At 39.0% G+C, this 18,641-nt stretch overlaps 1 protein-coding gene and 1 long non-coding RNA gene across 3 annotated transcripts in view; one reads left to right on the top strand and one right to left on the bottom strand.

The window, feature by feature from the left end:
• Positions 1-4,581, bottom strand: part of LOC139437929 (uncharacterized) — a 29,145-nt gene extending 24,564 nt beyond the window's left edge. The window contains exons 1-2 of the long non-coding RNA XR_011647810.1: positions 4,428-4,581; positions 2,721-3,398 (exon numbers count right to left, since the gene is read on the bottom strand). This is a non-coding gene — a long non-coding RNA (uncharacterized lncRNA). The remainder of the gene's footprint in view (positions 1-2,720; positions 3,399-4,427) is intronic.
• The window catches only part of SLC25A21 (solute carrier family 25 member 21), a 560,688-nt gene that overhangs the window by 426,654 nt on the left and 115,393 nt on the right, over positions 1-18,641 (top strand). The gene's annotated exons all lie outside the window — the stretch shown is intronic.

Consider the following 18,641-nt stretch of genomic DNA (forward strand, 5'->3'; position numbering starts at 1 on the left):
ATGTTGACTCTTTTTAATTTTCAAATATCACATCGTTTTCTCACCAAGTTTATTGGCTGATTTCTGTGGGAGAGCGAAGGGGGGTGGTTAATCCCCTAGAGCTGGCTTCTCTGCTTTGTGGGATTTTCCTAGCTGTTAATTATTAACTTTTCCTTAAAATAAAACTTCCATTGTGTAAGGAGAAAAACTCCATGAGCACAGTACATGTGATATAAATCACTTTTATGTCTGTGAAACAGCTGAGTTTACATTTTTATTACATTGTTTGAAAAAGTATCTTTTCATCTGGAAAGAATCAGTTTAAAATGTGATTGTCAACACAACTAAACCAGTTTTCTGTTTAAAATGGCTGCTGGTAGAGCTAAGAACTATAATCAAGCCAGGTTTTTTCTTCATAGACATTACTGAAACCTAAAGGTTTTGACTGAAATTTGCAAAGAAATTTGTAGACTTTAAAGGAAGGAAGGTAAAATGCCTTTGTTTAGATGGAGGAAGAATTAGCAGTGAACAAGAATATTACTATACAAGGCAGAATGTTTCCCTGTGAAAGGTGATTTAGCGATGTGGTTTTAAATTAAATTCCAAGCAATATATGTCTTTATAAAGTATTGCCTAATAAGAACACTTTAGTTTGTAAAAGATTTCTACTTATTAGTAAGGTAGCAGCTTATAATAAAGCATAATTTTCTCTCTAAGCAGTTTTTAAATTTAAGTCATTCTGAAAGGATAATTTTAGAAATATACTATAGCTCAATTAAATTAACCATTCTAATATAAGTATAAACAATAGTTTGAAAGCATGTAGCAGTTTGCTTATATTTACTGATGTCTTGCTATTTATTTTGAAATGATAAAAAAAGGGACAGATCTTTTGGTGTTATTTCTTGATGTATTTAATTTTGTTCTCTATTATTAAATGAAAATTGATATACAGCATGCTCCTTTATGACTGAAATATTATCTCTGGAAGATGTATTATAGATTTTAGCTATACACATTTCCTTGGTCCCAGTATAATGATACTATGATATATGCAGTTTTGTAATAGTCTAACCTTCCCAAATTCCTGCTTTGAACGGTGTATTTTTCAAAACATAGGGTAATTATCACCGTGCAATTGCATGTGCGAGCTAACCTTTCATCTTTAACAGATTTGCAAAATCCCATTATTTGTGGCTTTTCTAACAGAGGACTTTTTTTTACACCCTCCAAATGTTTCAGGCTTTTTGGAGAACAAAAATTCTCAATAATCCATATGAGAACAATCTGTTCAAATATGAGCAGAATAGAGAAAATTTTGAGTACTTATCCAATACAGGTTAATGTGCAAAAGAATTTTTGAGTTAAAAATGCTGAATCCATAGCCTTTTCTATGAGCTAACACAGAGCAAACCCATCATTCAGCATTTTACCTGGCAAGAATAGATGTGTGGCACAACTTTGAAGGCAGAAATGAAGGTAGAGATGATTTACAGATTTAAATTGGGGGATAATACATCTCAAAAATTAGGATTAGTAATAATTAAAAGTTTTGCACATATATAAAGCTTTGATGAGGATCTTTTCCTTTGAGCTAGTTAATAATTATTATTCTGTTTATCATCTTTTGAATTTTCCCTGTGAAGGTCCTTATATCCTAAGATACCACCATACAGAAAGAAAATTTAACCAAAACAAAACACTGCTGGATGCTGGGGCCAACAGATATTAAATGCCGTTCTGTGAAGCTTGCAGACCTCATAGTGAAAGCTCCTAACCTGTATTTTGGACATACATTTTTCTTTTTATCAACAGTTGATTTGACTGGAATGCTCTTCTCCACTAGGGAAAAAAAGTCTTAAATACAATTATAATAAAATGAATTTTTATGTAGGCAAAATAATGTTTTTCCTGTTTATCTTTTAGTTTTCTATATTTTTGCTTAAACGTTTTATTCTTATCCTACCCTGCCTACATGTGGGTTTTGCTGTATGTCAGGCATAGGGTCTAGTGAATGCTGCCTGTTTTCTTTGAGGAGGATTGATAGAATTGACATTTTTCAGAGGGAAAGATGCTAGCAAAATGAAAGCATAATGGCCACTTTAAATATATATTATTTCAAACTCCCAATGGCTTTCTTAAAAGAAATTTCATATTCTTTCCATTACTCCAGTCCTTGTCCTTTCTTCCCTGAAGAGATCTGCTTTTTTTCTGCCCTGCAGAAATCTTTGAAATAACTTTGAGAAAAACTAGATTATCAGTAGCAGAACTTCAAATATCCAATGACTCCTACTATTCATTTCACTGAATTTAACTATTTATGAAAAACTATTTATGAAAAACTATTTATGAAAAGTAATATGTCAGTATTAATTCCAAATTATCGACTTCCTATAAAGTTTGGTTTTATAGTTCTGTCTAAATTTAATGGTTGTATGTCTTATGTTTATCAGGCAATAAACGAAATTAAGACACGATTAAAAATAGTTAAGTGTTTACACATAATTGAAATAAAATATTCAAAAACAATAAGGAAGCATTAATTAAGTATATTTTTTTCTGGGAAATATGTAGATATCTTATTTGGTCACAGACACAGTAAAAATGAGTTTAACAAATTTTCAAATGTTTTTACCTGGGATTTATAAATTTGACAAATCCATTAAGTGATACACACTTATGGTTGGAAAACTGATATTTTCTAGGTAAGTAAAATAACTAGAGAGAAAGCAGTGACTTACTTTTCATGACAGCCAAACCAGTAAGACAAGTTTAGCTCTCTGGAATATGAGGTTGCCTAAGGAAAGGAGGATAGATGACAGGAAAGCACTTATTTTCGATATCGATAGAATCCAAAGATTTCCATCAGAACTTTAAACATATGTACAGACATATTCCTTAGTTGATTGTGAAATCAAAGATGTGGTTTAAATACTAAATATTTCATAGTATTACAGGAGAATGTTTGGAGCCTTTTTGTTTTTCAACACACGCAGATCCGGGATACTTGTCCTCAGTTGTTGTCGTCATCCAGGACAAAAGGTGATGTGGAGTTTGGGCTCAGGTGATCCTTAAGGAGGTGGGCTACAGGAAGGTTGCTTTCCCAGCCGCTTGCCTCAGTGGCTCAGCCTTCCATAACCGCCGCTCTTTGTTGAAAATTGTTGGCAGAGGCCGCAGTTTACAGCTTCAGATAAGAGCCACTGTTCTCAGGTAATGCCCTCTATCAGAGCCCTGATGACAGACTGGGGAGTGCGAGTTTTTTCAGGTGCTCTGTTTGCTCAGTAATCCTCCAGTGCCAATCTCCTCCAAAGAGTGAGTGGGACCCATCGGTAATGGACATCAGCCATTAAGCTTGCAATATTTGTCATATATCAGGTTACTGCTTTGTTACTCTCAAGTGATGAATGGATGCTCTTATGCTTTAAGAAAATAAAGCAATGTTGTAAATATGTCTAAACTATAAAAGTGGCCACTTTATTTTTTCCATTTCTTGAGAAATAAATGCAAAGTACGCCAGAAATGCTATTCTTTTTCCTTTGGAAGTACAGAGAGCAATGTGCTTTAAGTTAGTGTTTGTAGTTGCTTAGGGTCTTACTTCAAACCAATTACCCTTGGTGTGTCTATACTGTGTTTTGCCTTTTTGGTTTGATACAGCTAAGATTATATTTTGCACAAGCATTCTGATTAAAGGAGGCTTGCTTGCAAAGAACTATTCAGAGAAACCATTTGTTCATGCATAAAGAAACTCAAACAGGGAATTTAGGTGTTAAAAATAGCATGAGACCAAAGCAATTCTCTTAGTTTTTCCTATATTAATTAAACACGTCTCTGCATCACAGAGAGAAGTAATAATTTTTAGCTACTTCTTAATATAGTTGAGTAAGAAAAAATTTCTAGAAAATGATATTATACTTAATAGTAGTTTGTACGTAAGTCATCTGTTTTGTTAAGATATCTACACAGTTATTTGGAATAATATTAATTCTGTTTAGCATAAACAGGACTGTATAGTCACTTTTTTAATCTTTTAATGTCAATTTCAACATTAACTTTTTATATCTTTTTATTATAAAAGTAGATTTGTAGAACATCAACACCAATTTTTTAAATTCTTTAAGAAAATTTGTCCTTTTGAAATTATCCAGAAATTAAATTTTAGAACTGGCATGTTAAATATATTTTAAAACCTTATGAATTTGTCATCTATCATTTTTGTCCATTTTTTAAATGCCACAAGCCCACTATAAACAACAGAAATATTCATGGCGACAGTCCTGACATAATAAATGAGACACACAGCCAGGATTAGAATAAATGCTGTTCTCCCACCCCCATAATTTTTATGGATTCCCAGATTATTCTTTGTTAAGTATCTTTCAAGGACCATTCCTAAATTGAATCCATCTAGATTGCCTTTCTCCTTTTTTCCTCCTCTCAGCTGCACTTACCAACTGGTGCAAAGCTCCTTCCGGTTGCTGAGAGCAGGTGCCTTTCCCTGTGTGTGAATCGGCTCATGCAGGGCCACTGGCAAATTGCTAAATGTTAAGCAGCACCACCCCGGTCCCTGTCCTGACTGTCATTGTCAAGGCACTGTGTTGACTCTGCAGCTATCGAGCAGGAAAAATCTTATGCAGGACAGTGGCTATGTGTGTTTATTTTACTACCACAGGCTCATAATTGCCAGAGAGGTGAAGGGCCGCACCTCCATCAACTCTAATTGCTGAGAAAGCCTGTGGGCTTCTACTGAGGCCCACAGCACAGCCCAAACATTTCCTGCACAGAGGCCGGGGCCTGGGGTTTGAGGCAACATGCCAAACTCTTACAAAGTTCCTTCCTCTCAGCCCCATTTTCAGGCCACTTTTCCCTCCTTTTCTAGATGGCCCTTAGCAAACGTGTTTTAAGTGCAGGGACATCTAATAGAATGAAGGGAGCAATAAACTGCACAGGACCTCTGTGCTTCAAGAAAAAAGAATTTGAGTGATCTCAGGACTCAACGGAATCTTTTTGCAGAGATATTTGTTGGGGGGAATTACACTGTCTAAGAGCCAAAGTTCTACCGCAAAATGACATCCCTGTGAATTTTAGACACAAATTAGAAATATTCTGGAATTCATTTACTGGTGATTCTCCTGATTATTTTCAAGTAGGCCTGTGTTCTGAATGAGGCCAATCTAATTGCAGAAAAATTAAGGAATATTTGTATCAGTGACTTACCTGTAGAAAACAAAAATCACCCTTTGGTTGCCTGCATTTGAATTCAACATATTCAAAATTCTAGGTTTAAAATAAAAACCGATACATCGATTGTATTTGAAGAACAATGTAGTTGCGTGAAACAACAGGGAAATTGCATAATCTTTAATGAGTGCCTACTCTTGCACTAGGTTTTTTATATACATCACATTATGTGATCTTCACAACCTTTCAGGTATGTTTTATTATTCCCATTTTATAGATGTAAACCAAGAGGCCCAATGTCCACAGCTAAGTACTAAATCCTGGCAAGTCTGATTCCAGAACCCATGCTCTTGCCTGTACACCAGGTTGCCTCCCAAGGATCAAACTCACCAGCAGGGTCTTAAATGACTAGAAATATCATATTTGTTCCCAAGAAATCATGTTCAGTCATACTGCCATTTTTTGTTTTCATCAAAATGCTTCATTTACCAAGCAAAATTTCAGGTATCTGTTTCCAGCTGGTCTCAGGTCACAGAATCTGTACATTAAGCACTTAATGTTGATTTGCAAGAGTTCCCCAACTGCACTGCAGTCAGGCTTTGTAACATAAACATGCATTACAGAGCTAGGAGCTCAAGCATCCATTTTCCACAGGTGTTACCTGTGCATGTCTGTTCTTGTACCCTCATTATTCCTCTTGCAGAGTGAATACATGAGGCCCCCTGAATGTGCTTTCATCGAAAGAATGCTTTAATATAGGGCCTGAGCATACGAAGACAGCTAACTTCAAACTGAACTTAAATTATGCAGGAGGCTGACACATTGATTTAAATAACCTGCTTTCCATATTATAGTTTTAAACCACATAACAATGGTAAGGCTAATAATAATTTGTATTCCAGTAGCACCTTTTGGTGAGAAGCTCAAATAGCTTTTTGGCTATTGTCTCAATAATCCTCTCCTCATCCTTCCAGGATAAATGAGGGAAAATATGTAAATATATATATATCTTCATTTTTCACATGCAGAAAGTCAGACCCAGTGAGGTTACTTCCTGGACAACTGACAGACTGATGTGTCAGACTATTAAATACACACTGGTGACTCCAACAAACATTCTAATTGTTTTATTTGCTGGTTTGTTTGATATAGTTTTGTTTTGTTTTCAAACCCAAGACCCAAGCAAAATTTTTTAAAAGAAAACTGCCGGGAAGCAGATGTGGCTCAAGTGATAAGGCTTCTGTCTACCATATGGGAGGACAAAGGTTCATTCCCTGGGACCTCCTGGTGAAAAAAAAGAAGAGAAAGCATGCCTGCATGGTAAGCCAGTGCCCATGCAGTAAACTGAGTGCCCATGTAAGTGCCTGTGTGGTGAGCCAATGCCTGCGCGGTGAGCCAGTGCCCACACAAGTGAGTCACACAGCAAGATGATGACACAACAAAAGAGGAGATTCAAAGCAAAGCACAGCAGAGACCAGGAAATGAGGTGGCACAATCGACAGGGAACCTCTCTCCACATCAGAGGTCCCCAGGATCGAATCCCTCTGAATCCTAGAGGAGCAAAATGAGAAGAGAAGACAAAAAGAGAAATAGATACAGAAGATCACACAGTGAATGGACACAGACAGCAAAGAAACAGCAGTGCAGGGGTGGGGTGGGGGGAGGGAAAATAAATAAATAAATTTTTTTAAAAAAGCAAACTGCCAAATGTATATAGCATAGTAAGCATTCAGGATCCTGGAGTCTCTTATTCCTTATCTATAAAATGGGAATCATGATAGAGGGCTCATAGAGTAAGACATCTGAGTGCTGGGTCCATGGTAGGAGCCCAGCCAATGTTTTTGTGCATTCCCACCCCTCCTTCACTCTGGGGAAGTAAAGAGAAACACAGAGCCAAACCTGCCAGTTTAGCCCCTTACTCTTGCTACTTCTCCTGTCTCCTCTAAGTTGTCTGGTTGGCTTTAGTTTACTACCAAGGCTGTTTCTAAAAGGAAGGGATGTGCTCCAATCTGGGGGCACCAGAGGTTAACACCTGTAACCCACGTGAAGAGATTGTGGTTGGCTTTAGAGCTGACTGGGAAGCTGAGATCAGTTTCAGAAGACAGCGAGTTTTTTATGAACAGTGCGCCAGCCACTCTCAAATAGAACAATTCCCACACATGAACTAGCCCTTGGGGTTTCCCAACCCAAAGAATAAGCTTGGTTAAGGTTCTGGTTGCATGCTGGTCAACCAGACTGCATGAATGTATGTTTCTATTAGGAACTGGTGAACTTGACAGTCCCGATTTAAAACAATACTTTTGTGCTAATAGCCAATGAAGATCAAATGTGCTCTATTGAATTCTATAGAATTCAGTAAAATTCCTCAAATCTGGCATTATAAGCTCTTCTATTGTGTCTGGGCTCCTCTGCTAAAGACTAATAGCTTTCATCAACAAATTATCTGACACCCTGGCTGATCATTTTGTTGGTGCAGAGAGACTTTTAAAAAAAGGTAAAAAGATGGGGAAGTGGATATGGCTCAGCTGATAGAGCATTGGTCTACCATACGGAGGGTCCAGGGTTCGATCCCCAGGGCCTCCTGACTCATGTGGTGAGCTGGCCCATGTGCAGCACTGCTGCTGCATACAAGGAGTGCCCTGCCATGCAGGGGCGTCCCTGCATAGGGGTCCCCGACACGCAGGGAGTGTACCCCGCAAAGGAGAGCCACGCTGCCTGAAAAAAGCACAGCCTGCCCAGGAGTGGCACTGCACACACAGAGAGCTGATGCAGCAAGATGACACAACAAAAAAGAGACACAGTTTCCCAGTGCCACAGGATAATGCAAGTGGATGCAGAAGAACAGACAATGAAATCCTCACAGGGCCCACTGGATGGAATGGGGGAGAGTATGGGCCATGATGTGGACCATTGACCATGAGGTGCAGAGGTGCCCAAAGATGTACTTACCAAATGCAATGGATGTGTCATGATGATGGGAATGAGTGTTGCTGGGGGGGGAGAGGTGGGGTGGGGGTGGTGGGGTTGAATGGGGCCTCATATATATATATTTTTAATGTAATATTATTACAAAGTCAATAAAAAAAAAAAAAAGAAGAACAGACAATGAATGGGCACAGAGAGCAGACAATGGGGTGGGGGGGAGGGGAAGGGGAGAGGAATTAATAAAAATAAATCTTAAAAAAAAAAAGATAAGAATGTCCAAGCCCTTAAACTTTCTTCCATACTTCGGGTTTTGTTTTGTTTTTTTAATTACTCATCCCAGGAACACAATAAAAATTGGGGCACTGCTTCACTGATGAGTGAAAGCTCTGAGGATGATGCATGGGGTACCAGTACATAGGATGTCATTGATGACTCCCATTAATTCACACTGACACCTCTGCAGCTTAGGAATAGTTTCATGTTCTCTTGGGCCTCCATTTCCTATTCAATAAAAGGAAGTGATAAAGGCATCCCACACACACATACACACACACACATACACACCAGTGGTTTGAATATGTCATTGAATTTGGTCTTACTCTGAACATTTGGAGCTCATTTTTAAGTAGCAAAGTGACTGTGGGATGATCTCCCCTCAAATTTAAGTAGCCCAATATGACTTCAAATGATTAAGCACAATGGAGAATGTTTCAGACCCTGAAAGTTTTGCATCATCCCAGGGTCAAGTAAGTTACCTAATCAGTTAGTTTCTGTAACTACTGTTACCAGGCACACATACAAATAGCTTGGCCCTGGAATGCAGTTTTGATGTGTGTGGGGAACATGGGCAGACACTGCTGCTGCTGCTGCTGTTTAAAGACAATTTTGTGCCTTTGCAAAGGCTTATAACCACTGACTCTCCTATGAAAGCATCTTCAGATGCAAGTGTACACCCTCAGGTGGTGCCAAGAACAGAAACATGGGCCTGTCTCCCTTAGAAAATGAAGTGGAGCTATTGGAAGCCTGTGGAAATGCTAATGGTAGTATTAAGGTGGTTATTGCTGAAAATGCTTTAGGCAACACAATGAAAACATGACTAATGATTTGATGCTATTGCATTAAAAGCAGGTTCTATGCAGAGCACCACGTGCTAAATGAGTTGTTTTCTGAGATGTTTTCAATGTGGGCATGTTGATGTACATCCTGGAAACATTACTCATATTTATTTCACTTAATGGAATTTGGTAATTCTGTCTGAATGTTTTCTGGGAAGCATATTGGATGCATACATTAATGTCCAGTTTAGACTAAAAGTTGGTAAAGGGAATAAATGTTGGGTTTAGTCTGGTGCACGGCACACCACCATGGTGGAGAAGATACCACCCATGGTTATGGCCCTTGCTCCACTGGTCCTCCCATCTCCCAGGATCTCTCCAACCCTAGATCTCTTAATTCATTCCTCACTAAATCCTGGGTCTACTTCTGGAACGTTCCTTCAGTACTTCTCTTCCTCTCTGCTCCCACTGCTACATCCCAGCCCCTCTAGCTAGCCTTTCCACTCCTGGTTCCACTCTCCTCACTTCTGTGCCTAGTTGTCTGAGTATCACTATCACTATGCCTTTCCTCTGATCAGGCACTTATACTGGCTCCTCGTTGCCTTCTGTGCCAAGTCAAATTTGATACTACCTTACATTCCTACATACTTTTCACTCCTCTCAAGCATGAGTCTTATGTCTCTTCAAGTATGTCACCTTAATATCCTTTTCATTCCTGCCTCCATGCCTCTGTTCATGCTTTTTCCTCCACTTGAATACCCTTTTCCCTCCTAGTTATACAATTCTACCCATTCCTGAAAATCTAGACTAAGCTCCACCTTAATTGAGCCTTGCCAAAGGACCTTCTACCCTAACAACTCTTAGTACACTATGAGTTTTAGTAAACAGTTACTGGGGTTCAAGAGAAGGTAGTGGGGTGCGCATATACTAACTTTTAAGCCTTGTGATCAAAGATCAGAGGCAGGAATGTTAATTTAATACTCATAAACATCTAGAAGCTATCAGCCAATTTTTGGGTGTACCCGTACCTGTGCTTTTCTGGGGGAGGAGCCAGATCTTCACTAAATTCTCAAAGAAGTCCTTGGCTAAGGGTGGGGGTGGGGGGTAATGGTTAGAGCCACTGCTCTTAGAAGGTGTAAAAGAATGTTAGGGTGCAGTCCCTGTCCCCAGCACTGTTGGAGTTTGATGAGAACTACCTAAACTTAACTTAACATGAAACAACTGAGAAGTGTTTTAATTAAGTGCTTGATTGGATGGGGCTTAAAGGTTTAGAGACTTTTGCAGTAACTCAGAAGTGAGGTCATGTGGGCTGTGATGAGGGCAGATGCTGGGGGAATGGGGAGGAGGCTCCTGATGAAGGAACATCAGGAACAAAAAATTATGGGACTTGGACTGGAATGGGAGGTGGTAGGCAGGGATGAAATGATAAAAGAGAGAAATGAATCAGCTTTGCAATCCCAAGGGCTTCTTCTGTTGGGGTGATGAAGAGAAAGACAGTGGCATCTGAGAGCAAAGAAACCTTTTGGCAGAGAAGGAGAGTTGGACTGAGTTTGAGGAGGAAGGGAAGCATCAAAGTGAATTTGTCCCATGTGTCATCAGAAGCACAGAACTGGAGATAGGGATTTTGGCATTACACCCACAGTCTCATTTCAGGTGTTTTAGTCTTGCCTCTTAGACTAACTTTTAAACACTTGGAGGACAGACACATCAACTTCTCCTGTTCTTGGTGTTGGGTCCAGATAATCCAGGTTTAAATCATGGCTCTATGACTATTTGCTGTCATGATCTCTAAGCCTCCATTGCTTCCCCAGATTAATGGGAGTACCTATCTTATTGGATCAATGTGAAGATCAAATTGAAAGATCTTAGCACAGTTCCTAGCATAAACAAGTGCTCAAAATGGCAGGTTCCTCACTGTCCCCATTCATTCATTCAATGATATTTCAGTGAAAGTTGACTGTGGTCTAATACTGTGTTAAGTGCTATAAATCTTACAGTGTTCACCTTTAAGTCATCCCAAAACGAGTCAGGGAGCAAGATAAATTAGTTGATGATGAGTGGTATGATAGATGTGTCTGCAGAGTGGAAAGGTGAGTGATGTGTTAAGAAGATAATACCTGAACTGAGTCTAGAAAAAATATTAGAAGCAGACAGGTGAGAGAAGGAGAAAGCATGTTTTGGGCAGAGGGAACTCCTTGTGCAAAGGTATGATATATGAGAGAGAATGACGGTTCCGGGACAGCATGTGGTCTGGTGAATCCAAAGGAAATCACAGCTGTGAAGAGAACCAAGGCAAGTGAAGCAATAGCTCACACCTTAATCCTGAGAGTCCTAGAGAGCCACTAAGCAATTTAAGGCAGGAGAGTGATACATTCAGGGTTATATTCAAATCTCACTTCTTGGGTTCAAATCCTGGCCCCATCCTTACTGTCTTTGTGACCCATGCAAACTACTTACTTATTTGTATCTCATTTTCTTATCCATAGCATGAAGGTAATAATACCTACCTCGGAGGGTTGTTGTGGGAATTATTGGTCAATATGTGTAACAGATGCAAAATAGTGTGTGGTATAAATTATATGCTTCATAAATGTTACAACTACCATAATAATATTTTATAAAGATCATTCTGTCAGCAATAGGGAGAATTCACAGTGGAAAGAGAATGAGATGAGAAGAAGAGAAGGGAGTCCACAGAAGGGACACTGAAAGAGCAGTCCACCAGGTGGGAGGGAACCCAGGTGGGGAGATACTGTGAAAGCCAAGGGAAAAGAGAGTTGTAGAGGAGGGAGGGGCCAATCATGTGAAATGCAGCAAAACTGAGGTAAGGAATGGGAGCGCCTACTAGATGTGACAATTGGAAGATTACCAATGGCCTTGAGGAGGCCACTTTTGGTACCATAATTAGGGAGTGACTGTAAGGAGAAGTGGAGGAGTGAGGAGAAGGTGAGAGAGTAGAGTGATTATAGATTCTTCTCTGAAGGATCTTAGAAAGAAATAAAAAGAATGACATTTAAATCCTCATAAATGTGAGCAGCTGGCACAAAAGATTCAATCCGTGGTACCTCAAAAACAACAACAAATGCAACCTGGAGAATGGGAGAAAATAATTGCTAACCATATATCAGGTAAGACTTTAAAATCCAATATCAGTAAGAAGAGAGGCTTCTGGAATGGAGGTGTAGATGGTTGTTTTTGGGTTTTTGGTTTTGTTTTTAAGATGGGAGGGACTTGAGCCCAATTTTATATGAGAAAAGGGTAATTGACAGACTAAGATCTCTAAAAAGTCATGAGCCAACGATTTCAGTTGAGAAATACACTCTAGTGGGAAGGGGGCATATGGCTAATTCTCTAAGACAGGATGTGTGAGGGTTAATAGATTTCAAGGTGGGAGCTGGATGTTGACAGATAACTGCTATTATGGGCTGAGAGTGAAGAGGCAACTTGAGAAAAGTAGTATGAAGGTTTAAAAAAGCCTATGTGAGAATGGGAAAGAGACAAGACTCATACCAGGACTGTTGAGTTTTTGAACTTCCAGCTTACACTGTGCACCATACATCTTCAGGTCATGTTACTTTCTCCAATATTGCTAGAACCTGAGGATAGGAGTCAAGAAAGCCACTGATAGGAAGTTTCAACAACTGAAGTATTGTGTAGCAGGTGTAGTTCAGTGGTTGAGCATTCTTCACATGTACGAGGTCCTGGGTTCAATCCCTGGTACCTCAAAAACAACAACAACAAATGCAACCTGGAGAATGGGAGAAAATAATTGCTAACCATATATCAAGTAAGGCTTTATTATCCAAAATATGAAAGGAACTGCTACAACCCAACAAAAAGAATTGAGGGAGAAATTCGAACAGACTGCGGTGGGTGGGAGAGATCAAGGTTAGCAGGTAGAGATGAGGTTGAAAGCAGATATAATTGAACCAAGGTAGAAAGGGGAGCAGGGCAAGGATGGAAAATGGGATGTTAGCCCTTTGTGTCTCAAAGGTACAGTATTTTCAAGTGTGGCCTTGGGAACAGGTTGCTAAATTGAAGTGGTGGTAAACAATTTTGGAAATTAAGATGTCAAGAACCATTAGAGCAGAATGTTTGGGGCAGATGAGTTAAATATGATGGCTAGTATTGATAAGTCCAAAGGGAAAGAATTTAAATTCTCATAAATGTGAGCAGCTGGCACAAGTCACTCATACCCCTGAAGAGAGTACTCCTCTCCTTGGGGACATTCAAGAAATAATTATTGATTGGTTTCTTGGTTATGAAATATAAACATTTCTTTCTCTTGCAGTGGGTTTTACAGTTATCCAATCTTGCTTTCAGTGTCTATGCCTGATGCTTCAGCAGTGGGGAACCCCTTGCTTAGCATATTTCCACCTCCTGATGGTCCAACACTGGAAAAGTATCTTTTTTCCCACAACTGAGACTGATTATTCTTGTCCTGAGAAGGTCATAAATATTTGTCAATTTGTAAAATTGTATAACTTAGCTGAGGAAACAATATTTTCTAGAGAACTGTACAGACTTCACATCCCTGGTTACTGTAGATGGTTCTTATGTATCCCTCCCACCAGTAATTCTAAGTATTATGGGAAACAAACTTAGAAAATAGGGCTGAGTTTCTACTCCTCCTGTGTTCTGTTGTTGATTTCCTGCGTGACAATCACTTATCACTTCACTAAAGCTGACATACTTTTGTTTTGTTTTGTTTCTTGTTAGATTTTTTAAAAATTTATTGAAATATATATCACTCATACATAAACATACATATCATCATACAGGGCTCTTATACCTCATCCTACCACCAATACCCTGCATTGTTGTGAAATATTTCTTTAAAAATGATGAAAGAGCATCCTCAAAATATTATCACTAACCAAAGTATCTTACATTTGGTGCATTTTTCTCCCACCCTATTATTTTTTATATCATTCATACATGAACATACATAAAACAATAAGTGTATAGTAAAAGTTGTGAACTTACCAAACAAACATGCATAACATCATATAGAGGTCCCATACATCAACCCACTACCAACACCTTGCACTGTTATGATACATCAGTTACAGATTATGAAAGAATATCATCAAAATCTTACTACTAACTATAGTCCATATCTCATATTTGGTGTATTTCCCCCCCAACCCACCCTATTATTATTTCTTAAAATATGTTTTTGTGACTGATGTTGTGAACTCACAAAACAATCATGTACATGTGCAGAATTCCTATACAATACCCAGCTATCAATACACCACACTGTGGTGGAACATTTGTTGCAGATTATAATATCATCAGACTATTACCGCTGACCATGGTCCATAGCATATATTTGGCACACTTTTTCCATACTCTCCCATTATAAACAAGTACACCTTTGGCATATATTACAGTATTGCTGTTAACTACAGTCCATTGGTCACTCCAGTTTTATTTTTTCCATAATTCTCCATATTCCCACCACCCTGCAATAGTGATGGACATCTGCTCTAGCTAATAAAGGACACTCTTGCCTCTGTACCATCAACCACAATTCTCATCCGCCTCTGGGTTTACTGTGTTTTTCAGTCCCCAGATTATTCTCTAGCTCACTTTCAATTGACATTTATATTCCTAGATTACCCTTTACAGCCACTTTCCCATTTATAAACCAGCTGTTACTCACTATAAGGTGTTACTGTCAACGCTATACATTTCCACACTTTTACAGTAAAGTTAATTAAAACTTCTACATACATTAAGCATCAGTAGTTCATCTCAGTCCTCCTATCTTCACCACCTTCCACAAGGTTTGAAGATGTTTTCCTACATTTTCTTCTAGGTTTATGCTTCTTGCTTTTATATTTAGGTTTTTGACCCATTTGAGTTACTTTTTTTTAGTAAGGTGTGAGATAGGGGTCCTCTTTCTTTCTTTTGCTATGAATATCCAGTTGTCCCACCACCATTTGTTGAATGGACTGTTCTGCCTGAGCTAGCTGGGTTTGACAGGCTTGTCAAAAAGCACTTAACCATAGATTGGAGGGTCTGTTTCTGAATCATGAGTTTCGTTCCATTGGTTTATGTGTCCATCTTTATGCCAATACCATGCTGTTTTTACCATTAAAACTAGGTAATATTATTTAAAGTCCTGAAGTGAGAGTCCTCCAACTTCACTTTTCCTTTTTAAGATGTTTCTGGCCATTTGGGATCCCTTACCCTTCCAAATAAATTTGACAATTATGTTTTCCATTTGTTTTCTTAAAATGCTGGTGGAATTTTTATCAGGATTGCATTGAATCTGTTTATCAATTTGGGTAGAATTGAGATCCTAATGATATTTAGTCTTCCTATCCCAATCCATATGTATAGAATGTTCTTCCAATTATTTAGCTCTTTTAAAATTTCTTTTAACAATGCATTGTAGTTTTCTGAATATAAGTGCTTTACATCCTTGGTTAAGTTTATTCCTAAATATTTGATTCTTTTAGTCGCTATTGTAAATGGAATTTTTTTCCTGACTTCTTCCTCAGATTGAATATTACTAGAGTCTTTTAAAGTCTATTTCATCTGATATAAGTATAGCTACTCTGGCTTTCTTATTTTCCTTTATTCTTTTTTTTTTTTTTTTTTGGTTACTGCATGCATGGAATATCTTTGTCCAGCCTTTCACTTTCCTTTTTTTTTTTTAAGATTTATTTATTTATTTTATTTCTCTCCCTGCCCACCCCCCCACCCAGTTGTCTGTTCTCTGTGTCTATTTGCTGCATGTTCTTCTTTGTCCGCTTCTGTTGTTCTCAGCAGCACGGGAATCTGTGTTTCTTTGTGTTGCATCATCTTGTTGTGTCAGTTCTCCGTGTGTGCAGCACCATTCCTGGGCAGGCTGCACTTTCTTTCACGTTGGGCAGCTGTCCTTATGAGGCACACTCCTTGTGCGTGGGGCTCCCCTATGCGGGGACACCCCTGTGTGGCACGGCACTCCTTGTGTGCATCAGCACTGCGCATGGGCCAGATCCACACGGGGCAAGGAGGTCCAGGGTTTGAACTGTGGACCTCCCATGTAGTAGACAGACGCCCTAACCACTGGGCCAAGTCCACTTCCTACACTTTCAATCTATTGGTATCTTTGGGTCTAAGGTGAGTATCTTGCAGACAGCATATAGATGGTTCTTATTTTCTTATCCATTCTGCCAGTCTTTGTCTTCTGATTGGAGAGTTTAATCCATTAACATTCAATATTATTATTTTAAAGTCAGTTCAAGACTTTTAGCTACTTTTACTGATATAATCTTCATTTCTTTACTTTCTTCCAAGCCTCTTTCTCCTGTCTTTTCTTTTCAGACTGTAGCACACCCATTAGTACTTCCTGCAAACCCAGTCTCTTGGTTACAAACTCTCTCAGTTTCTGTTTATCTGTAAATATTCTAAACTTGTCCTTATTTTTGAAAGACAATCTTGCTGGATATAAGATTCTTGGCTGAAAGTTTTTCTCTTGCAGTATCTTAAATACATCATACCACTGTCTTCTTGACTCTGTGGTTTCTGATGAGAAATTGGCACTTAACCTTATTGGGTATCACTTTTCTCTTTCTGCTCTCAGATTTCTCTCTTTGTTTTTGGCATTTGATATTCTGATGAGTATGTGTCTTGGAGTTGGTCTATTCAGATTTCCTTGGATGGGAGTAGGTTGTGCTTCTTGGACATGGACATCTATGTCCTTCAATAGGGTTGGGAAGTTTTCTACCATTATTTCTTCAAATATTCCTTCTGCCCCTTTTCCATTCTCTTCTCCTTCTGGGACACCCATGACACATGTTTGCATGTCTCTTGTTCTCATTTAGTTCCCAGAAACCTTGTTCAATTTTTTCCATTCTTCTCTTCATCTGTTCTTTTGTATGTTTGCTTTCAGAGGCCATGTCTTCAAGCTCACCAACCCTTCCTTCTGCCTCCTCTAATCAGCTGTTGTATGACTTCAGTGTATTTTAATTCATTTAATGTGCCTTTCATTCCCATAAGAGCTGCTATTTTTCTATGTAAGCTTTCAAAATCTTCTTTGTACTCATCCAATGTCTTCTTAATATCCTTAATCTCTTTAGCCATCTCATTGAATTTATTAAGGAGATTTGTTTGAACATCTGTGATTAGTTGTCTCAACTCCTTTATATCATCTGGAGGCTTATCTTGTTCCTTTAACTGGGCCATGTCGTCTTGTTTCTTGGTAAGGATTGTAAACTTTTGTTGGTTTCTTGGCACTTAACTTAATATAGATATACTTATTCTGGGTGCAGTTTCTCTCTTTAGTTTAGGGTTTTCTTGCCATTTTTTCCCTTGCTGGTTGTGTAATAGGAGCCAAGAATGCAGTTGGTTCTGTAAGCTATGGAGGCTCAAGTCTCCTGCATTTCCCCAGGGACCAATGAATCTTCTCCCACTTTTCCCCTTTGCCAGGGGTAGGGACAAAGCCACAGCCATGTGTAAAAATCGAAGTCATGCAGGCCTAGACTGTAATTGCCCAGAGAAACTGATGAAGCTTCACACCTTTTCCTCCCCTGCCTGGAGCTGCAGATATGGGCAGAAATCTATGCCATGTGGGTCAAAAATGACTGCAGTTGCTCTGGTAGACTTCAGACTATTCAGTCTGTGTCAGCTGAATGCACCTGCAGTTACCTTGAGAGTTTGGTGCAGATCTCACCAGGTTCCTCCCTGCCAGAGGTGCAGCTTAAGCCTAGGCTAGGGCTGTGATCCAATCTGGATGGAAGGAAGCTGGTCCCTACCTTCATTGCAATTTACTATCAGCCACACTTCCCCTCATGCCAGGGGTGGAATGATAATGGAGGCTACCAATCTCTTTCTGACTTGAACAGTTTCAAGTTTTAGCTATTCTTAGGATTATACTTTAGCCAGCTGAATTTACTAATCAGTAGCTCAAGCTGGTGCCCAATTGTCTCTTCCTCCCCTGGTTTTGGGAAATGGAGCTTCCAATTCCAGCCATAGAATAGCCCCAAGACAGCTTATGCCACCAGGGAGGATGGGCACCAGCCTCCGTGGTGTGGAGTGCTCTACTTACAAATCTTCTCGGCAATCTCCTCCTTCCATTCTTTCAAGGATGTTGCAGGATGCACTTCTGGTCCCCTGGAGCCCCAAAACAGGTGCTTTAGATAGCTCTGGGTAATTCCTAACTGCTCTGTAGCACGAGCTGATTCTGGGAGCTCTTGACTCTGCCACCATCTTGCTGGTTCCCTTCCTAGAATAATTGACATATTTCTTTAAATTAAAAAAAAAGTTAATTCTACAGGGATTAATTTCTACTCAGACAGTTCTTTGGAAATGAACAATTACTCCATAAGCTCCATAAGCAGCTCTTGAGTGAAGAGAGTAAAACTCATGAATGATAGGAAACTGTATATGATTACTGTTGTTATATTAATATTATTGTGCTACAAAGGTGATTAAAATAATATTGCACATCAGTACCATTGGATCAATTTTAAATTATTTTCGATTTCCATTAAAATATTTTAGGTGTTG

The sequence above is a fragment of the Dasypus novemcinctus genome, chromosome 3 (genome assembly GCF_030445035.2).
Source record: "Dasypus novemcinctus isolate mDasNov1 chromosome 3, mDasNov1.1.hap2, whole genome shotgun sequence".
NCBI classification, from domain to species: domain Eukaryota; kingdom Metazoa; phylum Chordata; class Mammalia; order Cingulata; family Dasypodidae; genus Dasypus; species Dasypus novemcinctus.